At 34.8% G+C, this 25,152-nt stretch overlaps 1 pseudogene; it reads right to left on the bottom strand.

Annotated features, from left to right (window-relative positions):
- Positions 1 to 8,240: 8,240 nt before the first annotated feature.
- LOC149249957 (uncharacterized) overlaps positions 8,241 to 25,152 on the bottom strand; it is a 129,804-nt pseudogene continuing 112,892 nt past the window's right edge.

The following is a 25,152-nucleotide window of genomic DNA, read 5'->3' as shown; positions in this document are numbered from 1 at the left end:
GATTTTTCATTGTAATAAATTTTATTCTCTCAAAAAATATCCCAATAAAAATTGTATTTTTTTTTTAATTTTTATTATATTTTTAAAAATACTTTGATATTTAATATTTGATATAATATTTTAAATTAAATCAATAAATAAATAAAATATTTAAAATCTATATAATTTATTAATCTACTATTTAATTTTTATTTAATATTTTTCATAAAAATTAACTAAAATGTTTTAAAATTAATTTTTAAATAACTAATTTTTATTAATTTTTTATTTAATATAATTTCACATTTATTTAGTAAATTATAAAAGAATATTTAATTTCTTAATAAAAGAATATTAATTTCTTAATAAATTTAATATTATTTTTAATTGTTAAATGAAATATTAGTGAGAATAAGTGAAGAATTTTAGGAATTTTTATGAACTTTAATGTTGGACTAAGTATCAATAGCTATTTGAAACTGATTTAGAGGCATAATGGAGGCTATGGTTACGCAAGTTTTTAACTCTTTTCATGCTACTGTTGTGGCTCATGGCTTTGTTTCAATCAAAGTGCTCATGCCATGGAGTGGAAAAAGGGAACAAGGATATCTTTCGCTCATAGTCCGGTTTCAACCATTGACTCTGAATGTAGGGGATGTATCTCTCACTGGCTTCACGGTTTGTTTGACCTCAAAGGGAGCTCGCGAGCAGATTATCTCTTGGTATCATATTCCTGTGTTGGTATCAACCCCATTTTGATTTCCTGCATTGTATATCTCTGCGTTTTTTTATAAAAGTGTGTGGCGGTTATGTTCAAAAGAATGAGTGTTTTTTTCAACGGGATTTCTTTCGGCCCTTGTCCACTTTTTCTTAGTCTCGCATGCATGCTCTATTGAATACAACAAAGAAGGGGGCAACTATGGCACCTGTGCACCCTTTGGAGGACCTCGTCATGAGGCTCTCACCTTTTGCCTTAGTTCAAGGCTCCAAAGCCACTGACAAAGAATAATCTGAAGCTTTCTTTTCAAATTTTTACTAAAAATACCTGCATGAAAACGTGAGAGTTTTGGGTTAGAGAAACATTTTCTATCTCTTCTCTCAAACTGCTTATTCATGGAAGATGGGGCATGCCTGCATATTTGCAGAGTTTACAATTTGAAGGGAAGGTTCTGCAATATCCCCTTCAGCTTAAAGATTATAGTATTATAGGAAACTCAAATTTCATTCTAAACTTAAGGTTGCGTGGGGGTGCTAATGGAGTTAGGGCTTCAAATGGAACCTTTGTCTCTTTCAAAGATGCAATCCAAGGGAAGACCTCTACCCTGACAAATCAGAACCAAAATATTCGAGGCCCCTATATTGTAGAACAAATGGAGAAAGCTCCAACCATGGATGTAAACCTCCCTGAGGTATCTTCCCTTTTCTCTGTTCTTCAATCAAAAGAAGTTATTTGTAGATTCAATGGCTTATGGCCTAAACCTAAAGCTTTATTTTAGTGGATTTTCTCCTTGTGGATTCTGAATCGTGACATATACCTTTTCTCAAAGGTTTTTTCATAGTCCAATTTGAGACAAAGAAGGATCTAGATTATGCTCTAAATCAAGGGCCTTAGTTCTAGAGTAGAGCGAGGCCATTCATCACTCCATGGTTCCTTGAGTTTGATGCCCACACTATGGCGGTCTCCACTATGTCAATTTGAGTGAGGCTTTCAAACTTCCCCCTTCCTTTTTGGCATTATAAAGTACTTGAAGATATAGGAAAAGACTTTGGAGAAATTCTAAAATACAGATCTGGAAAGAAAAGAAAATTGCCTCTTCACATATGCCAGAATATGTGTGGAGATTGATCTTAGCAAAGGGTTCCTACATCATATAAATTTGAAACACAATAACTTCCACTAGTCACACATTCTTAATTATGAGAACACGACATTCCAAAGGCGTGTATGATTTCAAACAAGTCATTTACAAAACTCATGTGAACAGGCAAAGAAGAATCCTAAGAAGAAGAAGAGACAGTCTAATAGACAAAAAGGGTGGCAGTTTTGAAAGCATCATCATTCTGAGGATGAAGAAGAAGATAACAAGGAAAGTCAAACTAAAAAAGAAGAAATGAATGTTATGTCCCAGCAGGGAGAAAAACTAAATGGGGACACTATGGTTTAGTTAGGAACTATCAACATTCAATAGAAAGGAATGGATCCTGAGGACTCTTTGAAATTAGGTGGAATTGGGAGCACAGAAAGAGCACATGTCTCACAGAGCTTAGATTTTGAAAAGGAAGTCCCACATGTGGGACAATAATTGGTTTTGGTTCTTTTTGAATCAAATTTTGATGGTTGGCAAAAAGTGCAAAAATGAAAGAAAATAAAGAAAAAACAATGTAAACTTTGAAATGGGAACTGATACTGTTACCCGTTTTGTAGAGGTGGCAAAAAAATGACCCGATTTTCAAAAGTGGTGATGCAGAATACACATGTTTTTTTTAGAACATGGTTTTTGGAACTTTAATTTTTTTCATGTGCATTAAGTTTTAGAATGGTAGTGAATGGTAGTGATTTTCATCCTGATTTTAAAAAGTGAGTATTCTGCATCACACCCTTTTTTTAAAAGACCTATTTTTTGACTTTAAATTTTCTAGTGTGTGAAATGTAAAAAATTATTTTCTAAATTTGATAGTTTTTGAAGTCGTCATTGTATTCATATTTTCTTGTTCTCTATCTTAATTTTTTTTTTTTTTTTAGTGGGGTTTTTATTGTTTTGCGTTTTTAAATTAGAAAGTCGATAGTTTGAATTTTAGATAATCTACATGTTTAGACATCCTTAATTAATTTTTCAATCCACATGAAATAATTGTTTCTAAAAAACAACATTTTTTAACAATGGACATAAAAAATAACCATTTTTAACATAAATATAACAAAAAAAATAAAACGTTTTGATAATTTTTTGCTAGAATTAACATGTCAAAATCACAATTTTTATACAAAAATATTAACTAAAAATGGTCAAATCATAGTTTTTTTTATGAATTACATGTCAAAAAGATAATAATAACTACTTTTTTTTTTCAAAAAATAATGATTAACTTAAAAATCAATGCAGAAATCACATATTACCAATATTGAACATATAACAACCCTAATTGAGTGTTTATTCTTCTCATAAAATGTCAAAGTCAAAACATTGCAAAGCTTGATTTACAAGCATAACTTAAATTTAATCAACAATGTCACGTAATCCAAATTCTTCGTCCTCTAGAGTTTCATCATTGTCCTCTTCCACAATATTTTCTGTTTCATTTTGCTCATTTTCCTCTTCTAATGGGTCTTTGATGTCTGCAAATCTCCCAATATATGTCTTTCCAAACATTCCATGTAATGGTGGTTGGGGTTCCTTTGCCTTTTTTGCCACACGTGATTCACTAAAGTCCCCTTTCTTCAACCCAATTTCTTGCATTGCATCTCGAAGAAATTGAAGAGCATTAATTCTTTGCTGAATGAAATTGCATTGTAATGGATCTTTCTCAATTGCCGTTAGATCTAGCGAGGAGATTCGACGATTAAGGATATGTATGTAGGTCAAGCGATGTCTTCCTCTGCCGTTAGATCTAGCGAGGAGATTCGACGATTAAGGATATGTATGTAGGTCAAGGTGAGTGTTATCCTTTGAGTTTGTTGTGCTTCATGGTGGGAATTGGTGGATTTCGGGTGGACTACATGCTCGAGGGTTATCCCCCCGTTCAGACCCAAAATCCTTTTAGAATGGTCCGTATTTCCTCATTGGGTTCGATTCTAATTTTAACGTGGTTGCAGGTTCTCGCCCCGATATGAGCCTCATCCGTCAGATCTTTGAGGGGTGATCGAATGGTGTTGACTTATGTTTGTTTTTCGAGGGTTTTGTTGTTCTATTTGTGGGTCTATGGCTTTAAGCAGTTTGATATTTCTTTAGCCCAAAGTTCCTTGGGGACTGTTGTATTTTATGTATTTTTCTTTCCAATTTAATGAAATAGAAGTTACAACTCTTAGTTTAGCAAAACAAAAAGAAAATTTGCTCAGGGGGAGTTCCAGTACAGGTACCAGTTCCCATTGGTTGGGTAGAGCATCTTTCTATTCACTGTGGTTTTGCGGTAGGCCAAGTCATTTATTCATATAAGCGAATGAATGTTAAACATGTAAATTTGTTTTCTGATTTTTGTCTTTATTTTTTATGCTTGTGGTTATTCCAATGTATTAATGTTTTGTAATTTGAAAATTATGAAATCAAAAGAGGAATGTAATATTTCTTTGGGTTAGGTTAGTTATCGAGGTTAATAAACAAACTATAAGTCATTGAACCAAAGGGGAACAATCATAAACGCTAATTAATAGGCTTGAAGATTGCTGCAAGCCCTAGGTTAAGCCTGCATTATCCACAGACTAAACACACATACACACACACACATATAAGTACTCTTGAAAACATAAAAAATGTGTAAATGAATGTGTAGATTGTTTTTAATACTAAGTGAATTTATTGTTCTAGATATTTCTATCTAACACACATAAACATAATATGTTGAATGAAGGCTTTCAAGCTATTTTTGAAAAGTATCAACTGTAACTAATATAATGTAATGAGAAAAATATCAGAGTCGAAGAAAGTAATACATGAGAGCTAAGAAAAATTGAAAGAAAAACTAATTTAAAATTAGTAATATTAGTAATATATGTCAAGCATACTATTATATGATTTATCATTCACATGTGTTTCCTTCCAAGGTGTTTAATACCCAAAATGGTGAAACAAAATTTAGATGTGAGAACATAAGGGTTTTTCTTTATTTTTCTAATGAAAAATGAACAACCACCAAAGAAGATGTACAAGCAACATGCATAACATAATAGGTAACCTTTTACTATCCCTAGCAAAACATAATTAATTTTTTTTGCATCTAGTTGCCTGGGGATACCATAGTTCTCCACACAATGTACCCAGATATGATTTATAAAGCACTTGTACAATCGACAATTTGTATAGAAAACCATAAAAGGAATATACTACATAATTAAATCTCCACAGGTAACCTCAAAAGAGCATGTTCTAGTAATGTAAGTGTGAGCAGTCAAAGACTCATTAGAAGAAAGACAAACATTTCTAAAATGTATTTGGTTAGAGTTATAAACCCCAACTCGTAAGCTTTTCACGCCAAAAAGGGTTCTGGGTCAAAACATTAAGTTATGAAAATTAAAGAGAAATATAACCAATTAAAAATAATCGACTTAATTAAAATATAGCATCTATCATCACTTATTTTTATTAAACTTTATTAATATCCTAATTAAAACCGTAAAAAAATTAAATTACATTTATAATACAAAACCATGAGTACACACCTTGCCATAATTAGACAACGGTTACGAGGACAAAATTAGACCATGAAAGCGTTGTAGCAACAAGAAATTAGGTGTACATGATCTTTAAATTGAGCTGAATTTTAGAATACGATTTCTTAAATTAATTATCATGACAAAAAAAATATGACCAAATCTATAAAAATGAGAATGTTGAGCACCAGAATGGTGATTAGTTTCCTAGTTCACGCTACAGCCAGACATGTTACTTTTATAGAACTAATAACCTGTGTTAGGCTTCAGTTTAAAACAAAAATAGAATCATATACATCGACGAATACATCACCAAGCAAGATTATATTTAATGAGCACTATTAAATGACTAAGTCAGATTAAAATAACAATAGCTAATGTAAAATGCATTACAGATCACATTGAAAAGCAAGTATATGTATTATCATTTCATACTGTAAAGCAAACAAACACATTACAGTTCCATGTTGTAGAGCCAGCAAAACCGACTAGAATAGCATATTATGAAATCAGAGAGACAAGTAAAAATAAATTATCATTAATATAGGGCCTTACAGGCCTTCTTGGAATATAATAGAAGAGTCCACTAATACATAATAATAATAAAATGATTAAGTATAGTGATCTGGACAAATAGAAATGAATAGTCCAAAAGGAATGCATACCATCCCGCCGATTGATTATAATCTCAGCAAACAAATTTATCACCTTGAAAGTTTAAATTCCATTGAAGCGTAATAACCACTAAAGGAAAATAAGTTGAAGTGATTGTATCATATTTACTCGCCCAAGATAAATAGCCCACTAAATCAGCAGTCCAGAGGACTATTTAGACTTCATGTCAATTCAGTTGCATGGAAAAGTTCAGGTATTGGAACTTTCAAGGCAATGTGAGAGTAGAGAGACCAACCTCGGCAACACGGTGAAGGGTTAGTCGATGGCAAATATAACCTTCCAGAAGTTGCTCCATGAAGGGAAGACTTGTGTACATACCTACAAAGACAACCCCAGAATCAACGAGTGCGAGCGACGCAAGAAAAAAAATAAAAAATAGAAACAAAATAGTAAATCTTGGAGTGAGAAATAAATTACGCAGAAAGCAATCTTATAGTTACCTTAAAAAATGAATCTTTTCTTCTCATCTCCATCCCGACCTTGCTGTAGTAGAAGCTACAAAGAATTAACAGAGTCAATGTGCCAACAGAGTCAATATCCAATACTGTTCGGAAGCCATTTGGTGATAAATCCTCTGCAGCACAAAGAAAATTGTTGGAGCGTCGATTCCCGGAATCGACGCTCCGCCCCTTGGGCGGGGCGGGGCGGCCCGGGGGTGGCGCTGCGCCGGGCGCTGCCTGCGCAGCGCCACCCCCGGGCCGCCCCGCCCCGCTCGAGGTGCGGAGCGTCGATTCCGGGAATCGACGCTCCGACAATTTTCTTTGTGCTGCAGAGGATTTATCACCAAATGGCTTCCGAACAGTATTGGATATTGACTCTGTTGGCACATTGACTCTGTTAATTCTTTGTAGCTTCTACTACAGCAAGGTCGGGATGGAGATGAGAAGAAAAGATTCATTTTTTAAGGTAACTATAAGATTGCTTTCTGCGTAATTTATTTCTCACTCCAAGATTTACTATTTTGTTTCTATTTTTTATTTTTTTTCTTGCGTCGCTCGCACTCGTTGATTCTGGGGTTGTCTTTGTAGGTATGTACACAAGTCTTCCCTTCATGGAGCAACTTCTGGAAGGTTATATTTGCCATCGACTAACCCTTCACCGTGTTGCCGAGGTTGGTCTCTCTACTCTCACATTGCCTTGAAAGTTCCAATACCTGAACTTTTCCATGCAACTGAATTGACATGAAGTCTAAATAGTCCTCTGGACTGCTGATTTAGTGGGCTATTTATCTTGGGCGAGTAAATATGATACAATCACTTCAACTTATTTTCCTTTAGTGGTTATTACGCTTCAATGGAATTTAAACTTTCAAGGTGATAAATTTGTTTGCTGAGATTATAATCAATCGGCGGGATGGTATGCATTCCTTTTGGACTATTCATTTCTATTTATCCAGATCACTATACTTAATCATTTTATTATTATTATGTATTAGTGGACTCTTCTATTATATTCGAAGAAGGCCTGTAAGGCCCTATATTAATGATAATTTATTTTTACTTGTCTCTCTGATTTCATAATATGCTATTCTAGTCGGTTTTGCTAGCTCTACAACATGGAAATGTAATGTGTTTGTTTGCTTTACAGTATGAAACGATAATACATATACTTGCTTTTCAATGTGATCTGTAATGCATTTTACATTAGCTATTGTTATTTTAATCTGACTTGTCATTTAATAGTGCTCATTAAATATAATCTTGCTTGGTGATGTATTCGTCGATGTATATGATTCTATTTTTGTTTTAAACTGAAGCCTAACACAGGTTATTAGTTCTATAAAAGTAACATGTCTGGCTGTAGCGTGAACTAGGAAACTAATCACCATTCTGGTGCTCAACATTCTCATTTTTATAGATTTGGTCATATTTTTTTTGTCATGATAATTAATTTAAGAAATCGTATTCTAAAATTCAGCTCAATTTAAAGATTATGTACACCTAATTTCTTGTTGCTACAACGCTTTCATGGTCTAATTTTGTCCTCGTAACCGCATCTAGAACTACACCTTACAATTGGTAAATGTGGGTATGTTGTTTCTATCACAGTTACTGCATGTTAGAAACCAAAAATTCTATCTACATACTCTTTCCCTTGGCCTTGCATTGACATTTGGCCTGAGGTACACAGCCTTAAAGTTAATGTTTCTGATAACCTCAGGTTACTAACCACCCACACTCGACAAGTCAATTCAGTTCATTCTAGATTTCTATCATTTTTTTTATTTGTTCCAAATGGCTTCCGAACAGTATTGGATATTGACTCTGTTGGCACATTTACAATGTTCCAATACATTTGTAAATGTGCCAACAGAGTCAATATCCAATACTGTTCGGAAGCCATTTGGTGATAAATCCTCTGCAGCACAAAGAAAATTGCCGGAGCGTCGATTCCCGGAATCGACGCTCCGCCCCTCGGGCGGGGCGGGGCGGCCCGGGGGTGGCCCTGTGCGGGCGGAGAGACATGAATTTGATACCATCCTGCTGTATAATGCAATGTCGCACTTATGTTCAAAATAACACCAGCTTCTGAAGGAGACTTTCCAAGTCCACCTTTCTTTAAATATTGCAATGCAGCATTGCACATTGTAAATGTGCCAACAGAGTCAATATCCAATACTGTTCGGAAGCCATTTGGTGATAAATCCTCTGCAGCACAAAGAAAATTGCCTGCAGCACCATTCACAAGAATATCAAGTCTTCCAAACTGCTTTACTGTTACTTCAACAACACGAGCAGCATCCTCTATCTTGCGAACATCTCCTTCAATTCCAATGGCCCGAATGCCTGGCGCTTGGAGCGCTGCAGTAGCTTCCTCGACGACGGTCTTTACTGAAGATCAAAAGCATATAGCAGCAAAATCCACGAACTACATTGATAAATCTATTTCTAGGGCTGTTATCGTATGTCACATATTAAATTGAACCAAACTCCCCAATTTTAACGTTGTGTCGATGATTTCATATATAAATTCAATATCATTATACAATTGTACAAGAACAATAATCTAAACAAAAGTACTTCCACCTGTATCGGGCCATATATGACGTCCCAAACTATATCCAAATATTTTTCCATCCAGCTCTATAGTATTTTAATGTAGAAGAGTATTGATTCTAATTAGACCTACAACCCTCCAAAAATATTTACTAAAAAAAGTTCATTTATTAGGCGTCCATCCAATTGAGTGACTATCCAAATCCAATTGATATAGCGGCAAAATTCACCTACATTGATAAATCTATTTCTAGGGTTCTATCGTATGTCACAAACCAAACTCCCAAATATTGACATTTTGTCCATGATTTCATCGATATATTCAATATCTTCATTTGATTGTACCACACAATAATTTAAACAAAAGTAAAAGTAGACACAATATGGCTTCACAACAATAATTTAAACAAAAGTACAAGTAGACATAATATGGCTTCACAAACTATATGATAATATTTTTCCATCCATGTCTATAGTATTTTAATGCAGATGCCCTTTGCTTCTAATTAGACCTAGAGCCTTCCTCCAAAAGAAAGTATTAAAAAGGTCCATTTATTATTAGGTGTCAGTCTTCTCACACCAACATAAATTTTAGTGCCATAAGATTGGGACCTAATAAATGAACCTTTGTAACACATTCGTTGGAGAAAGGCTGTGAATCCCTATGTTTATGGGTTATTTAATTTTTATAGGTGACGGTCATATCATCCATTAACTCTGAGCAGGTCTTCCAGGAATATATATCCAATAGTATTTTACAGAAGACCTAGACCCGATTGTAACTTTGGTTATCGGAACTTCCCAGCAAGAAATTCAACGGTTGACCTTGCAGTTTGTTCTCGGATGACCCGAACATACAGTCTCGTTAAGGATGCATTAAAAGATTCTTTCACAGCATTCCTAAATATTAAAAGATTCACTGACAACTTTCCTCTAGATATTCACAGCGTTCCTCCCTGAAACGTCGTAAAAGACTCGTTCACAGCGTTCCTTTCGTTTAAGAGATGTATTAAAAGGTTCATCTATTCAGTGCAGGGTATTATTAATGAACTCTTATCACGTTTCATATGAAAGTATTCATATATCCATTCTATGCTATTATATTGTAGAAAGAGTGATCTAGGGTGCCAAATCCATGGTATATCTATATATATATATATATATATATATATATATATATATCCGCCATATCTTCCACTACTTCTTGGCAGGTTTCCGGATGGATGAACATTTCAGAGCTTTCACACATAGATATGGTGTAGGTAGTCAAATATTATGATTAGAGTATGCAATATCAAGCTCGGTAATTTGAAGGTGCTTATTAGATCTTTCTGGGCGTGGGGGGCGGGTGGAAAATTAAAAAAATCTAGTCTAAATTACCCTTTGTTATATTCATTGAATATTAAACTTAGGTTGGGGGGCGGGTGGAAAATAAAAAAAATCTAGTCTAAATTACCCTTTGTTATATTCATTGAATATTAAACTTAAAGTTTTCTGCCAAAATAATGAGTAAAAGTCATTGATTCCCAATTTATTATAATGCATCATCAATTGTGTGTTGTAATAATTTTTAGAACATTGGTGTTCTCAAGTATCATGCATTCATTGGCACAATAATTTTTTAAAATATTATCTCATGGTGTTTTTTTTATGTCGTGGAGCACCACCAATAGTGCATCATAGAAATTAAGGGCACATCAATATGGCCATGAAATTTGTTTATTAATGTACTTAAGATCTATTGGAGCATTGTTAAAGGTGCATTACTACATTTAATAATAATAATTGACCGACAATTGCAGGAAATTTTAACTCAATAACGAGTTAAGATGTACCAAATCACCATAAATGGTATGTCCTTTCTTTCTAAGTATACTAACAAGCATAATAAACCAACAATATGCTCTATATATTAACCCATTGTACATAGTGTGGCTCGTAAAAGCATGAATGATCACTGCGAGTTCATGCACCACGTGGAATTTTTTTTGAAAATAATGAAAAGACAAACAAGTTAAAGAACAATTTTAAATTTTAAACCACTAAATACGTAGAGTGGGGGATAACAATCAATTTACTTGGTCCCTTTTTCATTCAAATAAGTATGGTTATGTTATGGTTAGTGTGTAGAGAAAAAATATATAAAAAAAATTAGTATTGTTTGCAAAAATCCACCATGGAAGTAGAGAGGAACTCTTCGCTTCAAGACGACAGAGATTCTAAAAAGGTTGTTACCAGAAGGAACAGTGTTGACATGGGAGTCTGCTCAAACCAGTCGTAGATTTAGAAGACTTTTGAAACCTGGAATGTTGGGCATGCATGTGAACTCAGATGGGGCACTAGTTGATGAAAGAGAAGAATATGGAACATCTTCGTCAGCATCCAGTCACTCATTTGAAGATGTGAATTCTGATGGTGTGCAAGAAAATATGAGTGATTTTGAATAATTGTTTAAGATAGTTTATATAACTGATGTATGCATCGTATCTTCAAATAAAATTAATGTTTTCCATATTTTGTTAAATGAGAAGTTATGAAGCATTTTTATGTTGTTGGATTATGTCTTAAGTATGATAAATTTTATTGTTTAAATATCTACAATGCAATATCAAATTAGAGATATAATGTCTGTTTTATTCAGTATACAAATAAAGACTTTTGAATTCACTCAGTGATATAATTTGTTCATAATGTCATGTTTTTTTAGTTTTATAGTTGAAAAAATTTCAATTTCTTTTGTATCTAGCATGTTGTGGTTGAAAACATGTTAAATTTATACTTAGGAAAGAAAAATGATATTCTACCAGAAACATTAATGTGTTTTTTCCTTAAAATTTAACTTTGTTTGAGACATAAAAAATTGGTTTTATTAGCATTTTTTAAAAAGTATGAAAATTGACCCTAAAAAAAAAAATCATTATTCCAGTATCAACACTTTCGTTCTGAAGCTATATTTTGCAGGAAATTTTCGTAGAAAATTTCGTAGTCACTGCCATTTTTAAAACAGCCGCAAAATTGACACCTAAAAAAAAAAAACATCGTTCCAGTATACACACTTTTCGTTTTGAGCACTGTTTTTGTGGTTTTTTTGAGGTTTTTGGGCCAGAGTTCCCGTTTTGAGTTTATAGTTCCCGTTTCAAAGTTTACATTGTTAAAAGATTAGCACTAGTTGTCAGCCATAATTTTCTTTGCTCTTTTGTTGTTATTTCTTGGCACATGATCTATGGTTTGTAGTCATGAAAGAACCCCCTTGTGCACTTGTGAGATGCAACCTACCCTTTCTCCTTGTCTCTATAACAATCCTATTGCTTGATACCCAAAACCAAGTCCTCTTGGTTTTCTTTATTCCTCTGGAAAATTCTGCCCACACTCTCTGTGGAGCTATCTGGCAACTTCTACCCAACTTTTTCTGTTGGAACTTGTCATCTTTCTTGGTCATCTGTAGTAAGACCCTTCTCACACTCTTTCTTCGGAGTACACCTTCTCCTCAACTTCCCTAGTTGTCTGCTGTTGCAATTCTCATCTTGCTCACTTCTCCTTTGAGAACTATTCTTCCATTGTTCTCCTTCCCTTCTTTCTACAACACTAACCTTTGTTGCTAATTCTTTGTCACAGTTCCTGGTTTATTTTCTATTTTTCTTTGGCCTTGTTGTCTAACTGATATCAACTCTTCTAGGGCTCTACTTCATTCTATAAAATTATAGCTTCTACTTCTTTCGTGTCACTATTTTGATAGTTGTTTCTTGTTTTTTCATTTCAACTATTCACCGTGACACAGTTGTCTTATGACAAGCGTACACATTCTCATATTTATCAAATCCTCTTCTTTTGACAATATTTATAACCTGTTCAAGCTTTCTAAATAATGATTGGACTGTTAGTGCCACAATCATTAACTTCCTGTGTCCATCACCAAAATTTACAAATTCATATAGTTTCTAATAACTTGAAACTGTCAATTTAATACGCCCCAAATATGGCACATCAACGATTTCCAGAAAAAATCACAAGAAATACAAGAATGGAAAGCTCTGCAACTACACCTTTCAATGCTAACAGCAATACCATGGTTGTGATGTTCAGAAAACGTCTTGGAAATAAGAATGCACGTGGCTCCTCATTGGAAATTCAACGACCTTTTCTCATTGCCTTGATTCATTTCAAGCTATCCAAACTTCAATGTAACCCTTCATTAATGATCGACATTGGACACTAACAAACCTCAGGCATACCTTCACTTTGTTTTTGAACTTATATGCTACAATTCCAGAATTTCAAATCATGAAATTCCCATACCCTTGCACATGATTTCAATGAAATCCCTATGATCCACTTACCTTAGATTTGTCTTAGCTTCCATAGCAATTTATGTAACAATGATCCCAGGTCTCACTATTTTGGCGATAATTACTTCAACAAAAACTCAGTACAATTCCAACAATGTTTTCTACCTGTAATCTACCTCTCGAATTAAAAGAATGCATTCTACTGCAAACTTCTGCAAACTAGAAATTAAATTTTTTAATTAATTTCAAAACAATATTCAACCCTGTTATTTGCTTCTTTCAGCTGTTCAACCTGTTTTCTGCAAGCTTTTTCGGAGAGTAAATGGACTTTGAGTCTGAATATTTTTGGGCGGGAGCGGGAGTGATTGATGGCAGTCTACATTAATTTCACCTCCACCTAGCCACAATTTTTCGATTTTGAAATTTTTCCGGGCACCGGAGTCTGTATGATCGTAGATGGAGACGGTAACATAAACAGACGGGTAGTTAGCATAAGAGAATTTGCAGTTGAGATAAGCTCAGCGGCATCACACTACTAAAATAAAAATATGGAGTAAGGTATGGAACCGAGATTGTATTCCAAATATTAATAATTTTTGCTGGTTCTTGGTTCATCAAAATGTGTTAACTACGTAGAATCTTCACAAAAGGAACATTCATGGCCCTTCACAATGTGTCTTATGCAAAGCAATAGAGGAAACCACAACACATCTCTTTTGCCAATGTTCTTTCACCTTGGAGGTCTGGAGACTAGCCTATTCGCCCATTACGATCATTCATAATTTTCCAATAGTGTGTCTTATGCAAAGCAATAGAGGAAACCACAACACATCTCCTTTTCCAATGTTCTTTCACCTTGGAGGTATGGAGACTAGCCTATTCGCCCATTACGACCATTCATAATTTTCCAACATCTTTTGAGGGCCTGTTTGAACAATGAAAAATTATATTCCCACTTCGCTATCTAACTCTTCCTTAGCAAAGCATGGTTGGACCTCGATGCCCAAAAACATTTTGTTGGGTTTGATGTAGCCAACTTTTTCCAGGTGAAAGTAATAAGGTTTTTCGAATGGTGGCGCTAAGTTTCTAAATGGTTTGCATTTTCTCTCGTCCTTCTTTATATAGAGGCTATTTCTGTTAAAAAAGTATTAGGCCCAAAAACATTTGTTAGTATTAGGCCCAAAATATTTGTTGGGTTTGTTGTAGCTAACTTTTTCCAGGTGAAAGTAATAAGGGTTTTTCGAATGGTGGCACTAAGTTTCTAAACGGTTTGTATTTTTCTCTCGTCCTTCTTTATACAAAAAGGGTTTTTCAAATGGTGTCGCTAAGTTTTTAAATGGTTTGTATTTTGCTCTCGTCCTTATTTATACAGAGGCTATTTCTGCTTTTCAAATGGTGGCACTAAGTTTCTAAATGGTTTGTATTTTTCTCTCGTCCTTCTTTATACAAAGGCTATTTCTGCTTTTCAAATGGTGGCACTAAGTTTCTAAATGGTTTGTATTTTTCTCTCGTCCTTCTTTATACAGAGGCTATTTCTACTTTTCAAATGGTGGCGCTAAGTTTCTAAATGGTTTGTATTTTTCTCTCGTCCTTTTTTATATAAATGATATTTCTGTTAAAAAAGTATTGTGCCCAAAAACATTTGTTGGGTTTGTTGTAGCCAACTTTTTCTAGGTGAAAGTAATAAGGGTTTTTCGAATGGTGGCGCTAAGTTTTTAAATGGTTTGTATTTTTCTCTCATCCTTCTTTATACAAAGACTATTTCTTCTTTTCAAATGGTGGCGCTAAGTTTCTAAATGGTTTGTATTTTTCTCTCGTCCTTCTTTATACATAGGCTATTTCTGCTTTTCAAATGGTGGCGCTAAGTTTCTAAATGGTTTGTATTTTTCTCTCGTCCTTCTTTATACAGAGGTTATTTCTGTTAAAAAAATATTGCACCCAAAAACATTTGTTGGGTTTGTTGTAGCCAACTTTTTCCAGGGGAAAGTAATAATAAGGGTTTTTCGAATGGTGGCACTAAGTTTCTAAATGGTTTGTATTTTTCTCTTGTCCTTCTTTATACAAAAAGGGTTTTTCAAATGGTGGCGCTAAGTTTCTAAATGGTTTGTATTTTTCTTTTGTCCTTCTTTATACAAAGGCTATTTCTTCTTTTCAAATGGTGGTGCCAAGTTTCTAAATGGTTTGTATTTTTCTCTTGTCCTTCTTTATACAGAGGCTATTTCTGCTTTTCAAATGGTGGCTCTAAGTTTCTAAATGGTTTTCATTTTTCTCTCGTCCTTCTTTATACAGAGACTATTTCTGCTTTTCAAATGGTGGCACTAAGTTTCTAAATGGTTTGTATTTTTCTCTCATCCTTCTTTATACAAAAAGGGTTTCTAAGTGAAATTAATAAGGGTTTTTCGAATGGTGGCGCTAAGTTTCTAAATGGTTTGTATTTTTCTCTCGTGCTTCTTTATATAGAGGCTATTTCTATTAAAAATTTATTGGGCCCAAAAACATTTGTTGGGTTTGTTGTAGCCAACTTTTTCCAGGTGAAAGTAATAAGGGTTTTTCGAATGGTGGCGCTAAGTTTCTAAATGGTTTGTATTTTTCTCTCATCCTTCTTTATACAAAAAGGGTTTTTCAAATGGGTTCAGTAGATAACTTTCCACCTACAGGAATAGGAACCTTCACCAGTTTACTATCCTGCATATTAAACCTCTGCAGTATTGTCTCGACATACTTCCTCTGGTTTAACCGGAGCTTCCTTTTTGCCCGATCTCTTTTAATTTCAATGCCCAAAATATAGTTTGCAGCACCAATATCTTTCATGTCGAATTTGGAGGAAAATTGGGTCTTCAAATCCTGGATAATTTCTTTGTCATTTCCAACCAGCAACATATCATCCACATACAAGACTAGATAAACAACACGATCACCAATTAATTTAAAATACACACAGTGATCTGCTTTGCTTCTGGTGAAGCCAAGTCCCCTTATAAATGTATCAAATTTCTGATACCACATCCTTGGTGACTGTTTTAACCCATACAGAGACATTTTTAACTCGCATACTAGTTCTTTTTTACCCTTCACTGCAAAGCCTTCAGGTTTCTTCATGTAGATCTCCTCTTCTAGATCCTCGTGAAGAAACGTTGTCTTCACATCCATCTATTCTACCTCAAAATCAAAAGCAGTAGCAACAGATAAAAGTAATCTAATAAAAGCTACCTTGGCAACAGGAGAAAAAATATCACCAAAATCAATTCCCGGCACCTGGGAATAACCTTTTTCTACCAACCGAGCTTTGTATTTCCCCACCTTTCCTTCTGCATTTGTCTTCTTCTTGAACACCCATTTGCTACCAATGGGTTTCCTTCCAGCCAACAACTCCGCCAGATCCCAAGCCTCATTTTTGTGCAAAGATGCCATTTCATCAACCATGGCCTCTTTCCAGAGTTTGCCATCCTACGAATCTACTGCTTCCTTCACAGTTCTGGGATCATCATTTGTAGTAGATAAGGCAAAATTTGAACAGAAAGCAGATGGAATATACCTTTCTGGCTGCCTTCTTTCTCGAACTGATCTTCTCACAACCAGAGTTTTTGGATGTTCATATTCTAATTCCTCTTATGCTATAGAGTCTGATTCTTCCTCCTTTAGCTCAAACTCTATCTTCTCGGGTTCCTTTGGTTGGACTTCATGTTTAATAACATCATTCATCTCTCTAAACACCACATCTCGGCTGTACACAACTTTCCTTGTTACTAGGTTTCAAAGTTTATAACCCTTTAAACCATCCTTATACCCAATAAAGATGCACTTTTCAGATTTACTATATGCATTTTCGTGGAAATAATATAACACAACCCAACAGATAGATTCAAGAAGATATGCATTTCATGTTCTATAAAAATACCATAAGGGGGAAAGAATTAAAAACTTATTATTTGAACAGGTATCGGTGCATTTTGGGATGCCAATGAGCATCACTTTAAACAAAGACACCTCATTTCTTAATGCATTTTACTCTACATCGTGAGGGAAGATGAACACAAAATTGCAGAGTTCTATAGCATTTCATGCATATAATGTTGGGAAAATATAATTAGTCAATAAGACTCTGGTATAGATTTTGACGGGTTATAGTTAGAAGCATCCAAATACCTAGGAAAGTATGGTTTATATACAACACTCCTACAATAGGGAAATCCATACTACAACTGTTAAGTCACCATTTGAGACTTCTTTTAGATATTTTCCACCTTCACCTTTGGATGTAGTATATGGACAACAAGGAGGCATGAGGGAGGATCTCATAGGGGAGGCTTTAAGAGCAAAAGCAAATGTTGGGAAGATAAATTAGATCCATTTACATGTGCAAGAGGCATTGAAGAAGTCACAAGAGAAACACAAGGCCATGCATGAATGGCATAGGATAGAGAGGCCATTTCAAGTGGGAGATATAATATGATTACATTTGAATAAGGAGAGGCTATAGGGTCCTAGTAAGAAAATAAAGTCTCTATGATATGGTCCTTTGGATATACTAGAACATTTGGGATATAATTCCTATAGACTCAATATACCCCCATACATGCACATTTAATTAGTGGCAAACGTGGAAAATATTAAACTGTATGAGTAATCCATGTTGTATTAGGAAGAGAAGTAGTTCCTTCCTTCCATAGAGGAATTAGCTCTAGATTCTTAGGAAGAGTTGAAAAAGGATATAGTTTTTTATAATAGGTCTAGAACTACTAGACAAAGTAAGTATGACCCTTGGTATATTGGGTTGAAATGACAACTTCCAAGCAAGGATAAATGGTACTCCAGGGAGATGGTAGAGGGTAAATTTCCTCACCTCATTTAGAAAATATGTTGGGGACCAAAATCCTTCCAAAATGGGGAGGTATGATCCATATTAGATCATTATATTATTTTTCATCCATCTCAATGCTTTTGTAGTGAAAATTTTATAGGAACTAGCTTATATGGCCATTTTTACCAATAGGTCCCAATTTGGAGAATTAGGCTCTAAAACATTCTAGAGGTAGTTTAAGGCATTAAATGAAGATTTTTGGGGTCAAAACACTATTGGTTGCACTAGACCCCATAGTTTTATTCTACAATTAGAGACCTTTTGAATGGTGTAAGAAAGACATCAAACATAGTCTGTATGAAAAAAATATGCCATACAAAAGTTGACTTTCATGTTTTTGTAGTAAACACTCATGAAAATAGAAAAGAATTATATGAGCATGAGATACCTTCTTATTCACAACATATACATATAAAATCATTTCATTAACCCTTGGTTTTCATGTTCCAAGAGTGTTTTTGGACTTCTTATGATTGTTGGCCTTCACTTGAGGCTTATAGCCTTCCTCTCAAGTGAATAAGCCAATTTTGTGTAACCTAAGAGGATTATTTTTCCGTCATTTACCCCCTTAATTTTAAGTGGTGCATATGATTCCAAGAAGAGAGTTTAAATACCCCCATACATGCACATTTAAATAGTGGCAAATGTGGAAAATATTAAATTGTATGAGTAGTCCATGTTATATTAGGAAGAGAGGTAGGGATGGAGCATGTTGATGTTTTTCAAAAATGTAAAGTTGATATTTTGGGATGATGCAATTGTATGTGTAGTATATGTGAAAATTATATGTCCGTCTCATGCTCTAAAAAATAAGATTCCTTATGAAATGTGGTATGGTCACATTCCTTCAGTAAGGTATTTCAGGGTCTTTGGTTCCAACAATTATGCCTTAAATCCCAAGGAACAAAAGAAAAAGCTTGATATGAGGAGTTGGAAGTGCATCTTATTGGCGTATTCATATACAACCAAGGAATATCATCTTTGTGACAAGGTAAACAATAAATTTATTCTTTCAAGAGATGTATTTTTTCTTGAATCTTCCAGGACTAATAATACTATTGAGCAATAGCTTGATAATTTGGATAGGTTCTCTCACCCAAATAAATATCATGAATTTTATGATGAGATTCCACCTCTTGAGGGGGGGGGGTGGTTGGTCCATATTTTGGATAAATATCTAGAATCTCCTTTGAATAATTGTCTCCTCCTCATGAAGCTTCAACCACTTCACAAGATCATGAAGACCCTTTGAGTGAACTGATTGAAAATATTAGAAGTCTGAGCCTTGATGCATCACCATCCCAATTAAAAAACAAATTTGGATGATCTTAGAAATGTTCCCCAAATGACTCACAAAGGAACTTAAAAGTCTTCATCCTGATGAGGTAGGAAATACACGATCTAGAGGTTCCATGACATAAGATGGAGGTGATGTAGATAATTTTGATTCAATTTACATTAATGATATGGACAGTTCATATGATTGTGAATTGAATCTAGCTATTAAATTAGAACCAACTTCCTTCAAAGAAGTTGCTTTATGGAACATGGAAGTTGGTAGACCCTCCATCTGAAGCCAAGTCAATTAGCTAGAAGTGTGTCTACTAGAAAAATTATAAATCAAATGGCTCACTTAACAAGAAAAAAGCAAGGCTCGTGGAAAAATGATTTTCACAAAAAGAAGGTGTTGATTTTGAATAGAATCTTTCCCCATAGCAAAATGGGCCACCATCCAGATTCTCTTTTCCTTGATGGATAAGAATGGATGAAAATTTCATCAAATGGAGACTTAAAAAAAAATGTCTTCATGTCTCTGTCAAAAGGTTTTGTTGTGAAGGGACAAGAATAAAAAATATACAAACTCATCAAATCATTTTATGGCCTAAAATAAGCATTGCAAGCTTGGTATGAAAAGTTAACTAAGAATATTTTGAAATTAAATTTAAAACACTTTAATATTGATGATGAAACTCTATTTGTCAAGGAATTTGGAAAAAATATTTTATATATTGTGGTATATGTAGATTTTTTGTTGATAACAAGGAACAATGAAAACTATATTGCATCAATAAATAAAGAGTTGAAGAATGGATTTGAGATGGCAAATTTGGGACATTGTCACTTACTACTTAACAATTGAAGTGACTCAACATCCAAGGTATATTTTCCTCTCCCAAAATAATTACACTGGAGATTTGTTGAACAGGTTCTACGTGGTTGAATGCAATCCTTTATCTACTTTGATGGAACATAATTTAAAGCTCACATCAAAAGAAGGGAATGAATTTTAGGGTGCAATAAAGTATAGAAGACTTGTGGGAAGTCTTATATGCCTCACCACTACCAAACCAAATACTTCATTTGTTGTTATAATTCTTTCCATATTTATGCAAAATCCTTGTGAAGGACATTGGTTTGTTACAAAAAAAAATCTTAAGTACTTGAAGTTGTCTCTCGGAAGTCATGCAAACAGTCAGTTCCAATAGATTCCATGATGATGTAGAATATGTGGCAGTTGTAGAAGAAAAAAAGGGGATTATGTGGCTTAGGAAAATACTTGAAGAATTGTAGGAGAAACAAGTGAATTTTGATTGAGAATACTTGTGCAATCAAGTTGGCCAAGAATCCCAAATTACATGATTGGACCAAACACATCAACACAAAGTATCATTTAATTCAATATCACATAGAGGCCAAGACTATTCATGTAATACATTGTTCCACAAATGAGAAAATTGCAAACCTCTTCAACACAACACCTATAAGAGAAAAGTTTGAACATTTCATAATGATTCTTGGGCTCACAAACACCCCTTTGGCCTAAGGGGGGGAATGTTTGACGCATAATACATTAGGTTCGTGTGTTAATAAATAATTTATAAATACATTGTAAATAGCTGAAATATGAGAGTGACTCCTAGTAGATGAAATCAACCTTGGAATATGAAACCAAAGGTCATTTCCAATGTTAAATACCAATCAAAATTAATGAAAAATCATTAAATTCCGAAGTGTTTTTTCCATGGAAAAAGATGCGTAATTTTATTCATTGAAGAATAAAAAATTACATTTTTCATATGTGTCGAGCGCATTCCAGAAAGAATTGACCAACCAAAACCAAGAACAATGCAAAAACTACAAGCCTTGGGCCACAAAATAGTGAAGAAACAAGAACTAGGCATGCAATGCTACTGGAAAAAACCTGAAGGGAGCAACATATAAAGGAACGTAGGCCCACCAAGGAAAACCCAAAAAGAGCACAAGAAAAATCCCAACAACTGAAATTTAATCATTACATCACAAGTCAAAGGACCCCAATAAAAAATGTTGGAACAAAAGTGGCACAAGGACATCCAACAGGAACTCAAAGAAAACCATGTGCAGATTTATGAAGGAACCCTGATGACCATGGAAAGGCTCAAAGAATATTTAGTAGGAAACCCATGTACCAACACCCATGAATAGGGTGGCAACATGCATGAACCCACAACAACAAAATATAGGCCACTAAGCCCAATTGAGATTGTCGGTGACCCCGCAAATCCACAATGAGAACACAACATAAGCAGGTCATGAAAAGAAACAACTTGAAGGATGGATGAAAGCTACCCAAGTGGAATCGTGACACCCCTGGTAGTGAACACAACAAATAAACCACTCAACATGAACACCTGCAAAAAGGAACTACACCTGCTACGACACTGAAAGATGACCCTTGGCCCCAAGGATATGGAGGCACAAACCAGGGGACTGAGAAGTTAGTGTTTCAGCCACCTCGTTGCGACACCCCCTTCTAACCCGAAAACCCCACTAGAGCAAGAAGGAGATAGTCACTTATGAAAATCAAACTCCCAAAGTACAGTTATGGGAACAAGACCTAAATTTTTTTACTTTTCCCAATTTCCTTAGAACTACCAATAGACAACATCATTGTGTCCTTCTTGCCAAGATGATTCCAATGATATACAATTTGCCTCAATTTGACTTATAGATTGAGAGTTATGGCCTCTCAAAGAAAGGCCCTTTTTACCTTATCACATCACCTTAGCCTCCATGTGGGAACGATCTATTGGGCCATGTGGAGGGTGTATAAGCAATATTTTCATCATGGAAAGAGCCAGATGGCCCACTAGATGGTTGCCATGTGGAGGCCAAGGTGATGTGGTAAGGTAAAAAGGGCTTATCTTTGATAGGCCATAACTCTCAATTTGTATGTCGGATTGAGGAAAAAATTATATTGTTGCAATCATCTTGACGAGATAGATGCAATGATGTCATTTATTGGTAGTTCTAAGGAAGTTAGGAAAAGTAAAAAAAATTAGGTCCCCTTCCCATAATTGAACTTTGGGATTTGGATTTGCACAAGTGATTATCTCCTTCTAACTCTAGTGGGGTTCTGGGGTTAGAAGGGGGTGTCACTATCTGGTATCAAAGCATCCAAGTTCAACACTTGGACTAGATGGGTTCTATCATGGCCAAATGATAGTAGAGTTCCCACAAAAGGGGTTTCATAATGTTTTAAATTAACTAAATTAATGTTTAGGTGTTAAAAGTCGGTCTATAATTAATTTCTATTTGCATGGTAATAAAACTTGAATCCCTAGTTTAGGGATGGAGCCCAACTCTAAGTATAATATCTAAATGTCAGTAGGATGGTATCCTGCTCATAGTATTGATTTGAATTGCATATTAACCACAATGATGTTTGGAATGTTATTGTGATAAATGCCTTGGAAATGCATGTGTTTACTATTTGACATCCTAGGTATGGATAGTCAGTGGTTGTGTCCTTGGAAGTTGTATTTTCTTTAATTTTGCAGAACTTACTATATGGAAGTGAGTTACTCGTAGCATATGATCACCATTGATTGAGTGAAGTGATATGGTGTACTTGGAACAATTACACACAAGAATGTTCATGAAACTTGATGGATTTGGGGAAAGAATCATTGTGTGATGTGCATTCAGCATAGCACTGTTCAAATTAGTAAATGATAGACATATGTATTATGTGTTGATTGGGGTGTGGAGATCCCATGGCCTGTTATATATATATATATATATATATATATATATTGTGAGACTACCTGAATGCGCATGAAATGCCTCACAAATGTGAAATGGCCTCAAACAAAGAGGTAGAATATACATGTTGTTATGGTTCCATGTGGAAAGGCTAAATTATATTCTTGTAAAGGCATCAGCTAATGTTGGTATGATAAATTATTCTAATTAATTTCCTTAAGGTTGCAAATACTTTGATTATTAGCCTTGGTATAAATGTATATTTTCTGTAGATTCACAACTCATGTAATTTGCTAAAACACAAGACAAGAGAAGAATCTACTCTACTCTTTACAATGGAAGCCCATAAAGATCGATGAAAACATTAATTGACAAGAGGAAGAACATCAAGGACACATAACACAATATGTATCCAGGGAGAGCCACAACTCAAACCCCCTACTATTTAAATTGCATTAATCAGAAATCCAAGATGAGAATACAATGCTTGTTCTCACAAGGATAATCCCTGCACAAGTATAATAAACTCTCATCTCACAAGCTAGCTCAAGCCAAATCCTTAGCCTATTCTGTATCTCTCCAAGCCCCTATTTCCTTGCACCCTTGGTCAAATAATTTGGATGAATACAATATGCTTTGCTCAACCTTGAGCTCAACCTACACAAGTATTTTCTATCCTCTGCCTGACTGACTTCCTTTGGCCAATACTTAGTCAAATTTCCAAGCCCCAAGCTTATAATTCTTTGCCCAATTCCTGAGATAATTAGCCTGTATATAAGGGGAAATCCTCACTTCATAACTTCACAATCCAAACATAGGTCCTTCTCTGATTGCATGCATGATTTATACAACTTGGAAAATCAAACAACTAATAGTACATTGTCCCTGCACTCTAGTCTCAATTGGGTCTTTCTCAGAACTGATATGCATGAGTTTCCGATGAGTGAATATTCAGTTAACTAGAGTAACACTTGTGGATGCACCAATGCACCAACTCACTACTAATCCTCTACCAATTCAACAAACAGTTAGAACTAGTTTAACTATCTATAACTCAGTAAATTGAGTTATCTAATTACAACTCAATCTAAACTCATAGTAGACCCCTAAAATTTAGGGAGAACACTTACATGACTTCCAAAAGACTTCCAACTTAAAATTCCTAAGTTAACTAAGTCAACTTAACTTAGTTAACTATTACAAGTTGCTATGAGAAAATAACTACAATTTTAATTCACAATTTAACTCAAGGACAAATTAAATTGGAATTTCTAGATTCTATTTTCAACATTTCTTGTTTTTATTTTCAACACTCCCTCTCAACAAGAAAGGAATTCAACTCAATCCCGATACTTAACCTTTGGAATGTTTTGCATGCAACACTTCTCTCTAGTGTTGTTTCTACAACAACTCCAGAAACAAAAAAAACATCCAACCTGAATGAGTATGATGCATCTGGCATCAAAGTCTCTGACTGTTACTCCCTCTGTTGACTGAAAACTTTGCGCTTCTGCTGACTCTGCCTTTCTACCCTATTGTCAACCCTTCTCTTTTCTCTTGAGTATCTGAATTCTCTAGCCTTTGTCACTCTTATCTCTGACTGCATAAATCACCATTGGTTCCTCCTGCTACTATGTACTTTTGGGCTTTCGTAGTAAGGTACAATCCATGAGATAAAACCTCTCAATGGACCCTGCCCAGTTTTAGCCCTTGGGGCTATCACTTCACATCTACCCACCTCTCACCTAGAGGTATGGCTTCATGTGCTCCCTCTATCCACTTGGCTTGAAATTCCCCTCTACTGGAGGTCTCTGCATGAGTGGATGCCTCTACTCGGTCTCATTTTTGCTTCTCTAATTGTAGTTTCTCCACAATTGTCTAAGACTGCTTATGAAGCTTCTTCTGGAACCGCATGTTGAGAGGTAATTCACTCTCCCTCTCAACCACCAAGTCTCTAACCTTAGC

The sequence above is a fragment of the Pinus tabuliformis genome, chromosome 7 (genome assembly GCF_031772625.1).
Source record: "Pinus tabuliformis cultivar Carrire ecotype Pingquan chromosome 7, CPIR1, whole genome shotgun sequence".
Lineage (NCBI taxonomy): Eukaryota > Viridiplantae > Streptophyta > Pinopsida > Pinales > Pinaceae > Pinus > Pinus tabuliformis.
Note: the sequence above shows the minus strand (reverse complement) of the source record. Positions and strands in the feature narration are given on the sequence as shown.